Source organism: Apodemus sylvaticus, chromosome 12 (genome assembly GCF_947179515.1).
Source record: "Apodemus sylvaticus chromosome 12, mApoSyl1.1, whole genome shotgun sequence".
Lineage (NCBI taxonomy): Eukaryota > Metazoa > Chordata > Mammalia > Rodentia > Muridae > Apodemus > Apodemus sylvaticus.
In genome coordinates, this window is record NC_067483.1 from 11,094,145 (window position 1) to 11,106,534 (window position 12,390).

Sequence of the window (12,390 nt, forward strand, 5' to 3'; positions counted from 1 at the left end):
GTTCCTATCACTGTAATACTGGAAGAAAGTTCAATAAAAATTGGGGCAACTGATCATTATTTTGTTATAAAAAGAATTATGAAGGATAAGCAAATAACCTTCTATATTTATTTCTTAGTCAGGGTTTCTATTCCTGTACAACATCATGACCAAGAAACAAGTTGTGGAGGAAAGGGTTTATTAAGCTTGCACTTCTGCATTGCTGTGCATCACAAAAGGAAGTCAGGGATGAAACCCAAGCTGGTTAGGAAGCAGGAGCTGATGCAGAGGCCATGGAGAGATGTTCCTTACTGGCTTGCTTCCACTGGCTTGCTCAACCTGCTCTCTTATAGAACCCAAGACTACCAGCCCAGACATGGTACCACCCACAAGTGGCCCTCCCTCCTTGACTAATTGAGAAAATACCTCACAGCTGGATCTCATGGAGGCACTTCCCCAACTTAAACTCCTTTCTCTGTGATAACTCCAACCTGTGTCAAGTTGACACACAAAACCAGCCAGTACAATTGATCCCTTGTCAGCTTAACACACAAACACATCACTATTAAGCCTCAACCCTTACTTTCTTATTCATCCCCAACATCTAAATAACTTTAAAAGTCCCACAGTCTTTACATAATAAAAGTTCATTCCCTTTAAAATGTCTAAAATCTTTTAAAATCCAAAGTCTTTTAAAAATCCAAAGTTCCTTAACTGTGGGTTCCACTAAAGTACCTTCTTCCTTCAAGAGGGAAACATATCAGGGCACAGTCACAACCAAAATCAAAACTCAAACTCCAATGGTTCAATGTCTGGGATCCAACTCATGATCTTCTTGGCACCTCCAAGGGCTTGGGTCACTTCTCCAGCTCTGCCCTTTGTAGCACACATCTTGTCTTCTAGGCTCCAGCTGCATGTACTCCACTGCTGCTGCTGTTCTTGCTGGTCATCTCATGGCACTGGCATCTCCAAAACACTGCTGACTTCTGCTGTTCTAGGCTTCACCAGTAGCCTCTCATAGGCTCTCTTTATGGTGCCAAGCCTCAACTCGTAGGCATGACCCCTTTAGTACTGGGCCATCAATTGCAACTGAGGTTGCACCTTCACCAATGGCCTTCTGCGGCCACTCACAGTGCCGAGCCTCAGCTGCTTTTCATGCCCCCTTCATGCCTTTAAAACCAGTACAACCTTGGTGACTCTTACGCAGTATCAAATCAAGGCACAGCACAAAATACTCCTGTGTCTATCACTGGAACATAGCCTCTGTGCATTCAGAAAACACTTCCCAGAAGATTTCACCTCAGTGATGCTCTTCTCTTCTTTTTTTTTTTTATTCGATATATATATATATATATATATTTTTTACATTTCAAATGATTTTCCCCTTTTTTCGCCCCACACTCCCTGAAACTCCCATAAGTCCCCTTTGCTCCCCCTGTCCTCCTACCCATCCCTTCCCACTTACCTGTTCTGGTTTTGCCCTATACTGTTACACTGAGTCTTTCCAGAACAAGGGGCCACTCCTCCGTTCTTCTTGTACCTCATTTGATGTGTGGATTATGATTTGAGTATTCCAGTTTTCTAGGTTAATATCCACTTATTAGTGAGTGCATGCCATGATTGATCTTTTGAGACTGGGTTACCATCCATTTGCCTAAGAATTTCATGAAGTCATTCTTTCTAATGGCTGAATAGTACTCCAATGTGTGTATATATACCACATTTTTTTGCATCCATTCTTCTGTTGAGGGATACCTGGGTTCTTTCCAGCTTCTGGCTATTATACATAGGGCTGCTATGAACATAGTGGAGCATGTAATGTAATCTTATTACATGCTGGGGAATCCTCTGGGTATATATCCAGGAGTGGTATAGCAGGATCTTCTGGAAGTGAGGTGCCCAGTTTTCTGAGGAACCGCCAGACTGATTTCCAGAGCGGTTGTACCAATTTGCAACCCCACCAGCAGTGGAGGAGTGTTCCTCTTCTCCACATCCTTGCCAACACCTGCTGTCTCCTGAATTTTTAATCTTAGCCATTCTGACTGGTGTAAGGTGAAATCTCAGGGTTGTTTTGATTTGCATGTCCATAATGACTAATGAAGTTGAGCATTTTTTTAAGATGCTTCTCCTCCATCTGAAGTTCTTCAGGTGAAAATTTTTTGTTTAACTCTGCACCCCATTTTTTAATAGAGTTATTTGGTTTTCTGGGGTCTAACTACTTGAGTTCTTTGTATATATTGGATATTAGCCCTCTATCTGATGTAGGGTTGGTGAAGATCTTTTCCCAATTTCCTTTTGATGGTGACCTTTGCCTTACAGAAAGTTTGTAATTTTATGAGGTCCCATTTGTCAATTCTTAATCTTAGAGCATATGCTATTGGTGATCTGTTTAGAAACTTTCCCCATGTACCAATGTCCTCAAGGGTCTTCCTCAGTTTCTTTTCTATTAGATTCAGAGTGTCTGGCTTTATGTGTAGGTCATTGATCCATTTGGAGTTGAGCTTAGTTCAAGGAGACAAGGATGGATCAAATCGCATTCTTCTGCACGCTGACCTCTAGTTGACTGAGCACCATTTGTTGAAAAGGCTATCTTTTTTTCCATTGGATGTTTTCAGCCCCTCTGTTGAGGATCAAGTGGCCATAGGTGTGTGGGTTCATTTCTGGATCTTCAATCCTGTTCCATTGATCCCCCTGCCTGTCCCTATACCAATACCATGCAATTTTAAAACTATTGCTCTGTAGTATTACTTGAGGTAAGGGATACTGATTCCCCCAGAATTTCTTTGGTTGTTGAGAATAGTTTTAGCTATCCTGGGTTTTTTGTTATTCCAGATGAATTTGAGAATTGCTCTTTCTAACTCTATGAAGAATTGAGATGGGATTTTGATGGGTATTGTGTTGAATCTGTATATTGCTTTTGGCAAAATGGCCATTTTAACTATATTAATTCTGCTGATCCATGAGCATGGGAGATTTGTCCATTTTTTGAGGTCTTCTTCCATTTTTTTCTTCAGAGTCTTGAAGTTCTTGTCATACAGATCTTTCACATGTTTGGTAAGAGTCACCCCAACGTACTTATTACGTTTGTGGCTATTGTGAAGGGTGTCATTTCCCTAATTTCTTTTTTAGCCTGCTAATCCTTTGAGTATAGGAAGGCTACTGCTTTGCTTGAGTTGATTTTATAATCTGATACTTTGCTGAAGTTGTTTATCACCTGTAGGAGTTCTCTAGTGGAGATTTTTTGGGTCACTTAAGTAGACTATCATATCATCTGCAAATAATGATAGTTTGTCTTCTTTCTCTCCAATTTGTATCACTTTGACCTCCTTATGTTGTCAAATTTACTGAGCTAGTACCTCAAGTACAATATTGAAAAGATAAGGAGAAAGGGGGCAGCCCTGTCTAGTCCCTGATTTTAGTGGGATTGCTTCAAGTTTCTCTCCATTTAGTTTCATGCTGGCTACTGGTTTGCTGTATATTGCTTTTACAATGATTAGGAATGGGCCTTGAATTCCTGTTCTTTCCAGGACTTTAAGCACGAAAGGATACTGAATTTTGTCAAATGCTTTTTCAGCATCCAATGAAATGTCCATGTGGTCAAAAGCTCTATAGGTGGGTTATGTTCCTTATTCTTCCACAGGGAATCCTGCCTGGCTACAGGAAATGGCCACTTTAGAATCCATATCACAACTTCTTTTATAGAACAGGACATGCTCTTAACCACTGAGCTTTCTCTTTGTCTTCAATTCTTGAACATTTTTTAAAAGATTTATTTATATATTTATTTATTTATTTATTTTTAATTTAGTTACATTTCAAGTGTTATCCCCTTACCTGCCCCCCCCCCCTTCCTGCGAACCTCTATCCCATTCTGCTTCTATTACTGTGTTCTTTCATCTGGCCAACCACTTCTGCCTCCCCAACGTCAATTACCCTACACAGAGGCATCCATGGAATCTTCATTGGATCAAGGACATCTCCTCCCATTGATGCCTGACATGGCCATCCTCTGCTACCTATGCAGTCAGAGCCATGTGTACAATTTGGTTGGTGGATTAGTCACTGGGATTTTGGGGGGATCTGATTTGTTGATATTTTTGTTCTTCCTATGGGGTGTCAAACCCCTTCAGCTCCTTCAGTCCTTTCTCTAACTCTTCCAATGTGGACCCCACATTCAGTGCAATGGTTTATTACAAGCATATTACTTTGCATTTGCAAGGCTCTTGAAGGGCCTCTCAGGAGACAGCTATAACAGGCTCTTTCCAGTAAGCCTTTCTTAGCATCCACAATAGTGTCTGATTGGTGACTGTATCTGGGATGAATCCACAGGTGGGATAGTCTCTAGATGGTCTTTCCTTCAGTCTCTGCTTTGCACTTTGCCTCTGTATCTCCTTCCATGGGTATTTTGTTTTCTAAGAACTGCCAAAACATACAAACTTTGGTCTTGCTTCTTCTTGAGCTTCATGTGATCTATGCATTGTATATTGGGTATTCCAAGCTTTGGGTCTAATATACACTTATCAGTGAGTGCATACCATGTGTGTTCTCTTGTGATTGGGTTACCTCACTCAGGATGATATTTTCTAAGTTCATTCATTTGTCTCAGAAAGTTTTTAAAGGAATAAAATATTATAGACATAATTCAAAATCTTTTGAACTTTTTACCTCAAAGCATTGTACCACATCATGATGGTAAAAAAAAAATGTTAGTTTTTTTAATTTATTGTTTCCATGCACAACACATTTATGAGCTGTATGAACATTTATGTCCTCATAAATCACATTGTATTATTTTGACTATCTTTCAAAAATTTAGAAATGGTAAGGTTGGGAATAGAGTACAGTTGGTGAACTGCTTATCTAGGATGTAAGAAACTTTGTGTTCAATTAGAAGTAAGACAAAGCTGAGTGAGGTTTTTGGGGCTGGGGCTGAATACCCATTATGCAAAAACTAAAGTGGTGGACTTAAGAGGATAAGAAGTTCAAGGTTATTATTGGCGACAAATGGAATTCTGAGCCAGGAAGTTTACTTGAGGATCAACTCTCCTACTTTATATGTCGCTTTTCTCTCTATCAATTTATCTATCTGTCCTTCTATATATCTATGTATCTATCTACCTATGTATGTATGTATGTTTCTATCTATCTACTATCTACTATCTATCTATCATATATATATATATATATATATATCTGTCTGTCTTAGTCAGGGTTTCTATTCCTGCACAAATATCATGAAGAACAAATATCATGAAGAAGAAGCAAGTTGGGGAGGAAGGGGTTTATTCAGCTTACACTTCCACATTGCAGTTCATCAATAAAGGAAGTCAGGACTGGAACTCAAGCAGGTCAGGAAACAGGAGCTGATGCAGAAGCCATGGAGGGATGTTTCTTGCTGGCTTGCTTACCCTGGCTTGCTCAGCCTGCTCTCTTATAGAATCTAAGAACACCAGCCCAAAGGTGGTTCCACCCACAAGGGGCCCTCTCCACTTGATCACTATTTGAGAAAATGACCCACAGCTGGATCTCATGGAGGCACTTCCCCAACTGAAGCTCCTTTCTCTGTCATAAATCCAGCCTGTGTCAAGTTGACACACAAAGCCAGCCAGTACACTATCCATCTTTCTTTCTATCTTTCTATTGTCTATCTATCATCTATCTATCTATCTATCTATCTATCTATCTATCTATCTATCTATCTATCTATCTACCTGTCTATCTGCCATCTGTCACCCATCTTTTAATAGAAATTTTATTGAACTATTTTATTTTCTCCTTTTTAATCTATTTAATGTTATTGTTGAAATTTAGATTTTTGATGTATAAACCCATGATATCTTACCCATGATATTGTGTTCCACGTTATAAATATGCCAATGCTTTCTCACTGGTAGTCCTGTTTAAGGCTCAAGTTATTTCCTCTTTTGCCCCAAATTTAAACTATACATTTCATTATCTAATTTGTAATCTTTCTCACATTTAGTAGTGAAAATTCCACATTCTTAGGAAATGCCTTCATTTAGTACTTTGTGTCTCTCCAGGATCACACAATAAGATGTCTTCAATTTGTGTTTCTTCCTTTGCTTAAAGTGTGTGAGATTTCCTAGAAGGAGGCATCCTTGTTTTGTTTTGTTTTTTATTTCTTTTTTTGGAAGAAAAAAAATATTAGTTAAAAATAAATATCAGTGTTCCTCAATAGCACTACAGCGTCTATGTATCTCCAAAATACAGTTTAACTAAGTAAAATATTTTATCAATGAGAGATTTAACAATTCTGTATATTCCAGCAGAATTACTTAATATGAAACATCTGAGCAAGAGAAATGTGCTGTTGTACATATTTAAACTATGTAGAAATATGCCAGTACGGTGTCCAAAATTGTGATATAAGTTCAAGATGTTGATCAACACCATAACTCTCTGTTTCAGGGGTCCATCTGCAGACCTAGTGTATAGTATATAAATGACTCCTAGTTTACAAATCTTTTCAGGGTTGTAGCTTTTATTTTATTTTTGTCTCAAACACACCTGTTCTTGAGCAACTTTAAGCTTTAGCCAGCAGACATTTGTATAAGATTTGCCAATGTTCCAGCAAGCTAATTGTACCTCAGACTGTGTGAGGAGCAAACAGCTGTTCCTCACAGACAGTTCTGTAAACATATGTAAACATAGTCTGAAGATTTTACTTCAGCCAGATTGTTATTTGTCTATTGAAATATTTTCTTTCATAAGGATTTTAGTCTCATTGATGCAGCTGCCATGAGATAAATTCAGATTGAATAATTCTGTATTTCTTTCCATGTTGCTGCTCATAGAATAATTCATACTTGTACAGCATCTGACTTTAAAGAGGCTCATATATTTGGCAGTCACTGGATGCTTAGTATCAATACAGAACTTAAAAAAATGGATAAAGAAATCTTGGAAAGTCTATGTTTTACAAAACTCCATCTGGACACCATCCCAAATCAAAACCTTATTCAAAAAAAAAAAAAAAAAAAAAAAAAAAAAAGGAATGTGGTTTACACAGGTTAGGAAACAGCATACAAACTTGAGGACCAGACTTCACTTCCCTAGCATTTTAAATAAAAACCCTGTAGTTATTTAGCACATTTGCAACCTTTCTCATTGGGGAGAGAGGATGGTCTCAACCATTCATTGACTCTACAGTTTAACCAAGTAGTAATATCTGAGTACAAATGTAACACTGTCTTAGAAGGTCAATAATGTTATTAGAAGACACTAAATGTTAGTTTCTGATGTCTATAAGCACCTGCAGACATGACCACATACATTTACATGGACAAATATACACAATGTATATGCACATGGACATGTGCTATATATCCCCACACTCTCATATACTATATTCTCCTATGCAGAAATTAAGAACAGAAAAAAGTGACATAAATTTTATTATGTTACACTCTTTATTAATTTTCTCTGAACACTTCTATTTCATCCATAATGTGAGACAAAAAAAATCATTCATCACATAGTCTTTATTGTTGTACTCAACAGCAAATGGTTCATCTACTAATTTCATAATACTCTTGAGACATACATGTGGAAAATATGTTTGGACATTTTCATTTTATTGAAAATATACTAGAAGGAGATGTAATATAATTTTGAGTAGTTCAAAAATTTGTAACATCTGTGCATAGGCTATTCACCACTGAACTCCCCTCCTAACCTATTTTTCTGTACATTTGAAGCCCTGTAAAATAAAATTCCTATGATATGGATGCTGGAGTGTGCAGGACATATGACCACATCAGATATTCTATTTTGAAAAACAATGTTTGTGATAATTTTGACCTTACATATCTTGTTTTGTTTTATTAACTGAAGGATAATTCCTGTTCCCACCAGATTTTCAGGGTTTTTGGTTTGTCTGTTTTGTATTCTGTTTTATTGTGTATTGTTGTCTGATGGTGGTTTTTTAAAGTATTGATGTAGTAGAGTTTCATGTTTCCCATTAAGTTTTTTATCCTTTGTGACCTAATTTTACTGTTTTACATTTTGCTTTCCTTCCCTTATAGTAAATGGCTGGTAATAGAGCAAAAGAAATGGAAAAAATCACTTCTCTTGTAGACCTAAAACTGAAGTAAGAATATAGGACAGAAATATATGCCAAGTTAAGATAGCAGCAGCTATTATTGTGAGACCTTCTGCCAAGTGTCTCACATTACAAGCACTGTTGGATATTTTAAGTTGACAAAGATTACTTCCTTTGAGAAGGAAAAGTCACAGGTGGCATAATGAATCAATTCTTTGTCTCTTTGTGGTAACGCATTGTTCATGTCAAGCCAAGTCAAATTTATATTTGCTTCAAGGAGACTTGAGTCTATAATGAAGGCAGAATTTTACCTTTTTAGAGGAGTGGACATCAATAGTAATGCTCAGGACCACATAATGAGAAAAAAGTTTTCTAGAACTGCTATGCTTCCTATGGATATTTTAATCCCAGGCCCTCACTGAGTTGATATTCAGAGGAGTGTTCTCCTTTCATATGGTCTATGTAATTATGTTTGTACAGGCCAATACTTGTCACAATCAGACTGAGGTATCAAAAAAGAATCTCTCTTTTTCACTTATGTCTATGCATTTTTAAAGAACTGCTCTAGCAAAATTACCATGATGTCATTTGAATATGCTTTATGTTTCCCAAGAATCCTGCTTCAATAATTTCATAAAATATGCTCTGATAGTGAAGTACTGACACAAGATCTTGGCATGAATGCTACATAGACTGAAATTAATCTTTAGTATAGAGCATTCTCTTGACATCCAGTTTCTTTTTAAAAATCTATCCTGTGTGTGTGCTTATATAATTTTAGGTATGTACATGTTTGTTCTTGTGCATATGTCTTTTTTGGCACTATACCTTCATGCATATCTGTGTATTTGCATTTGTGTATGTCACCTGTGTGAGGGTGTATTGTCCATGAGCATAACCAAGTACTTGTGTTTTCTGTGTGTGCATATGTATACATTTGTGTATGTATGTGTATATATGCTTGTGTGTGTGTATGTGTGTGTGTTTGTGTGTGTATGTGAATGTATGACCCTAAAGGTCAGAAGAGGGCATCAGATCATTGGAGCAGCTGTTGTTACAGGCAGTTATGAACCACATGAAATGGGTAGTGGAAACAGAGCCTGGGAATTCTTAAATAGCAACAGATACACTAACCTTTAGAGCTCTCTCTCCAACAAGTTTTAAAACCTGTCATATATGGACTCAAGCAGATTTTGGGTTTTTTGTTCCTTAATAATTTATAGAACCATATGTCAAATAATACTTTTTGTTATAGAATTTTGTGTTAACAATGTGAATATTTAGCACACTACAGAAAATGTATCCATTTATCCCTGAAGTAAAAATAGATACAAACATCAAAAGGATCTGACTCATTATAGAGTCATAATAGACTCTGTAGAGTTAGTAAGGAACTCTACATAATTCCTTACTAACATGCTATAGTCAAATTATAGGGAGTAGGTAAAAAACAGCAGTATGCCTAGCCTGTATCATTGATTTTTATTATATGTCAATGACTATTCGGTCCTATCTTCAAGATTTGAGTCCCCTCCCCATATAGTTTCCTTATTGTCACCTCTTTTTACCTTATCCCATTATTCAGAATGCTGAGGAATAATAAACCCTGAATAGATTAAGACAATTACAATGGCTATATTCTCCTGTGTGAGTGGTTATCTGGTGCTTGCCATGTATTCAGGATCTGATAAGTAGGACCCAAGGAAAAGGTCAATTTCTTAAGACAAACAGAGAAAGGTGTGAATTAAAAGCTAATTGTTCTTGTAGTTTCTATACGTCAATGGCAGCATCTCATGATAACGGGAGGTAATAATAGCAGCTGCAGTCCATTTATTGTGACTTCAGAAAGGCTAGAAGTCTTTCCTGGTGTCTTCCTACATCATTCTCTGCCTTTTAGAAAGTGTTTATTATTTACTAATTATTTATGTTTATATATATATATATATATATATAGATAGATAGATATAGATATAGATATAGATATAGATATAGATATAGATTTAGATATAGATATATGAGTACCTAATTGGTCCAGAAAAAGGTGCCAGATCCGTTAAGCTGGAGTTATAGGCTATTTTGTACTATCCAAAATGGGTGCTGAGAACTGAACCTGGGTAGTCTGGGAAGAGGAACAAGGGTTTTTAACTGCTGTTGTGTTTGTCATTCTATTTTATTGTTTTTGAGACAAGATCACTCAATGAACTTGAAGCAAAGAAATTGGATTTGGCAACACTAATAGACAACATGATTCAAGTGTCCTCTTGTTGACCTCTCCAGAACTGGAATTGGATGTATTTGATACTGTGCCTAGCTTTTTACATGGGAGCACAAAACTGAACTTTTGTTTGCATTATAAACACTTGACTGGCTGTATAATTTCCCTAGGCAATTTTTTTTCACACCAGTCAATTACTTCTACAGTGTAACACAAAGTCTAAATGCAAGGTGGTCAGTCATACTTAGATACCCTAAAATGTGAATAATCCTTATTAAACATCATCTCACATTTTAGTCTCTTCACTTCAGCTAAAATATTATTCAATTTTTTGTATTTATAAAAAAAAAGGTTTATGTATTACTTCCCTCCTTCAGGAAAAAATTGAACAGCCACTGTGTTGTTGATGTTTGCTGAATATAATGAAGCCATACCTGTTATACATGGGACGTTCCTTCATTTTTACATAATCCAGGTCAATATATGAACAGAAGATCTTTCCTTGACACATTTCAGGAGGAAGTTATCTAATAATATTATAATGTTCTTCAAAGTGATATTTTGTCATATTTTCAAGTAATCAATATATATAGAAACAACTGATTTTCTGGGTTTATTTCATTATCTAACCTTTTGCTTAGTGTCCTTTTATTCAGTTTTTCATTTAAACTAGGATAGAAAACACACTGGAAAACATCTATATGATTTTTAATTGGCATTTTAATAACTTGTTAGCCTAGAGCCAGGAGGGTTTGTGTTTACTAGTAGGAATGTGAAATACACATAGGAAATGCATACACACTAATACAGGGAGAGAGAGAGAGAAAGAGAGAGAGAGAGAGAGAGAGAGAGAGAGAGAGAAAGAAACAGACAGAGACAAAGTCAGAGACAAAGACAGAGGGAAAGAGAGACAGAGAGAAAGAAGGGGAGGAAAGGAGAGGGAAAGAGAGGTATGAAGGAGAGAAAGTGAGAGGGAGACAGAGAGGAGAGGGAGAAAACATACCTGAAATTTTGTTTGAGGAACTACATAGGTTGCAAAATTGTTGCTCAGTCTCCAAAGTGAAAGAAAGAAAGGGTGCATAATGCATATTAAATGTATGCTGAAGCTGTACTTTGAAGATATATACAGTATAGATAATGTATGTTCATGCTCAGTACTACAGAATGGCAAGCATATATATTTTAGGCAATATACACATGTTTCTATTTTCATCATAAATAATTTCAATCACTTTCTATTAAATCATTTTTCTGTGTTAATCTCAGTAGAAATGATGTGAACTGTAGATTAACTACGTATACTCTGATTCTTAGGGAGATGTGACATAGTTCTGAAACCAAATATGTTCAATAGGTGAAGTACCAGGTGGCTAAAATAGTGGATCTATATATCTGTGGCTATCACACCAGCACATCCTGCAGGCTTGAGTTAAATAAATTCAGAAAAATACATGAAGCCTGTATAAGTGTATATTTCTCCTTGTAATTGTTTCTTAAGTAACAAATTAAACTATTCGCAAAGCATTGAATTATTTTGGGTATAATATCTAACTAGAAGTATTTCTGTAAGGAGTGATCCATAGGTTACATGTACATAAAACATCATTTTTTATGAATAGCTTGAGTATCCTCAACTTTTCATATCGATAGAACTGTTCTGAATGCATTTCCCTGATGTTAATGTAAAGCAACTCTAAAGATAACACAAGTCACAAGTATTTAAACTGGGAAATTAACTGGTATGAATTTATTTCAGTGGAATGTATATTGATACAGTCAATCTAGAGTTATCTATTAATCATATAATTATGAAATTGAAAATATAAATCTAGAAACCAGGAAAACATAGACATTACAGTTAAGAAAAAGGATGAGTTCCCAAGTAAATAAAACAACCAAAACAGGAAAAATGATAGACAAGGTTTAGAAACCTTTGTTTATGGGCCAAGTCAGAACTAGACTTTGCTTTGATACAATAGGCAGTTACTAAATGCTTTTTTGTTTAAAATACCTAGAACCAAATAGTACTAAGAATTCTTCTTGGTGGATTTTTCCTTTGACCAACAAGAAGTGTTCTTATGTGTCACTTTTGAGGACTTTATGTTGAAAGTCAATTTTATCTGACATTAGAAAG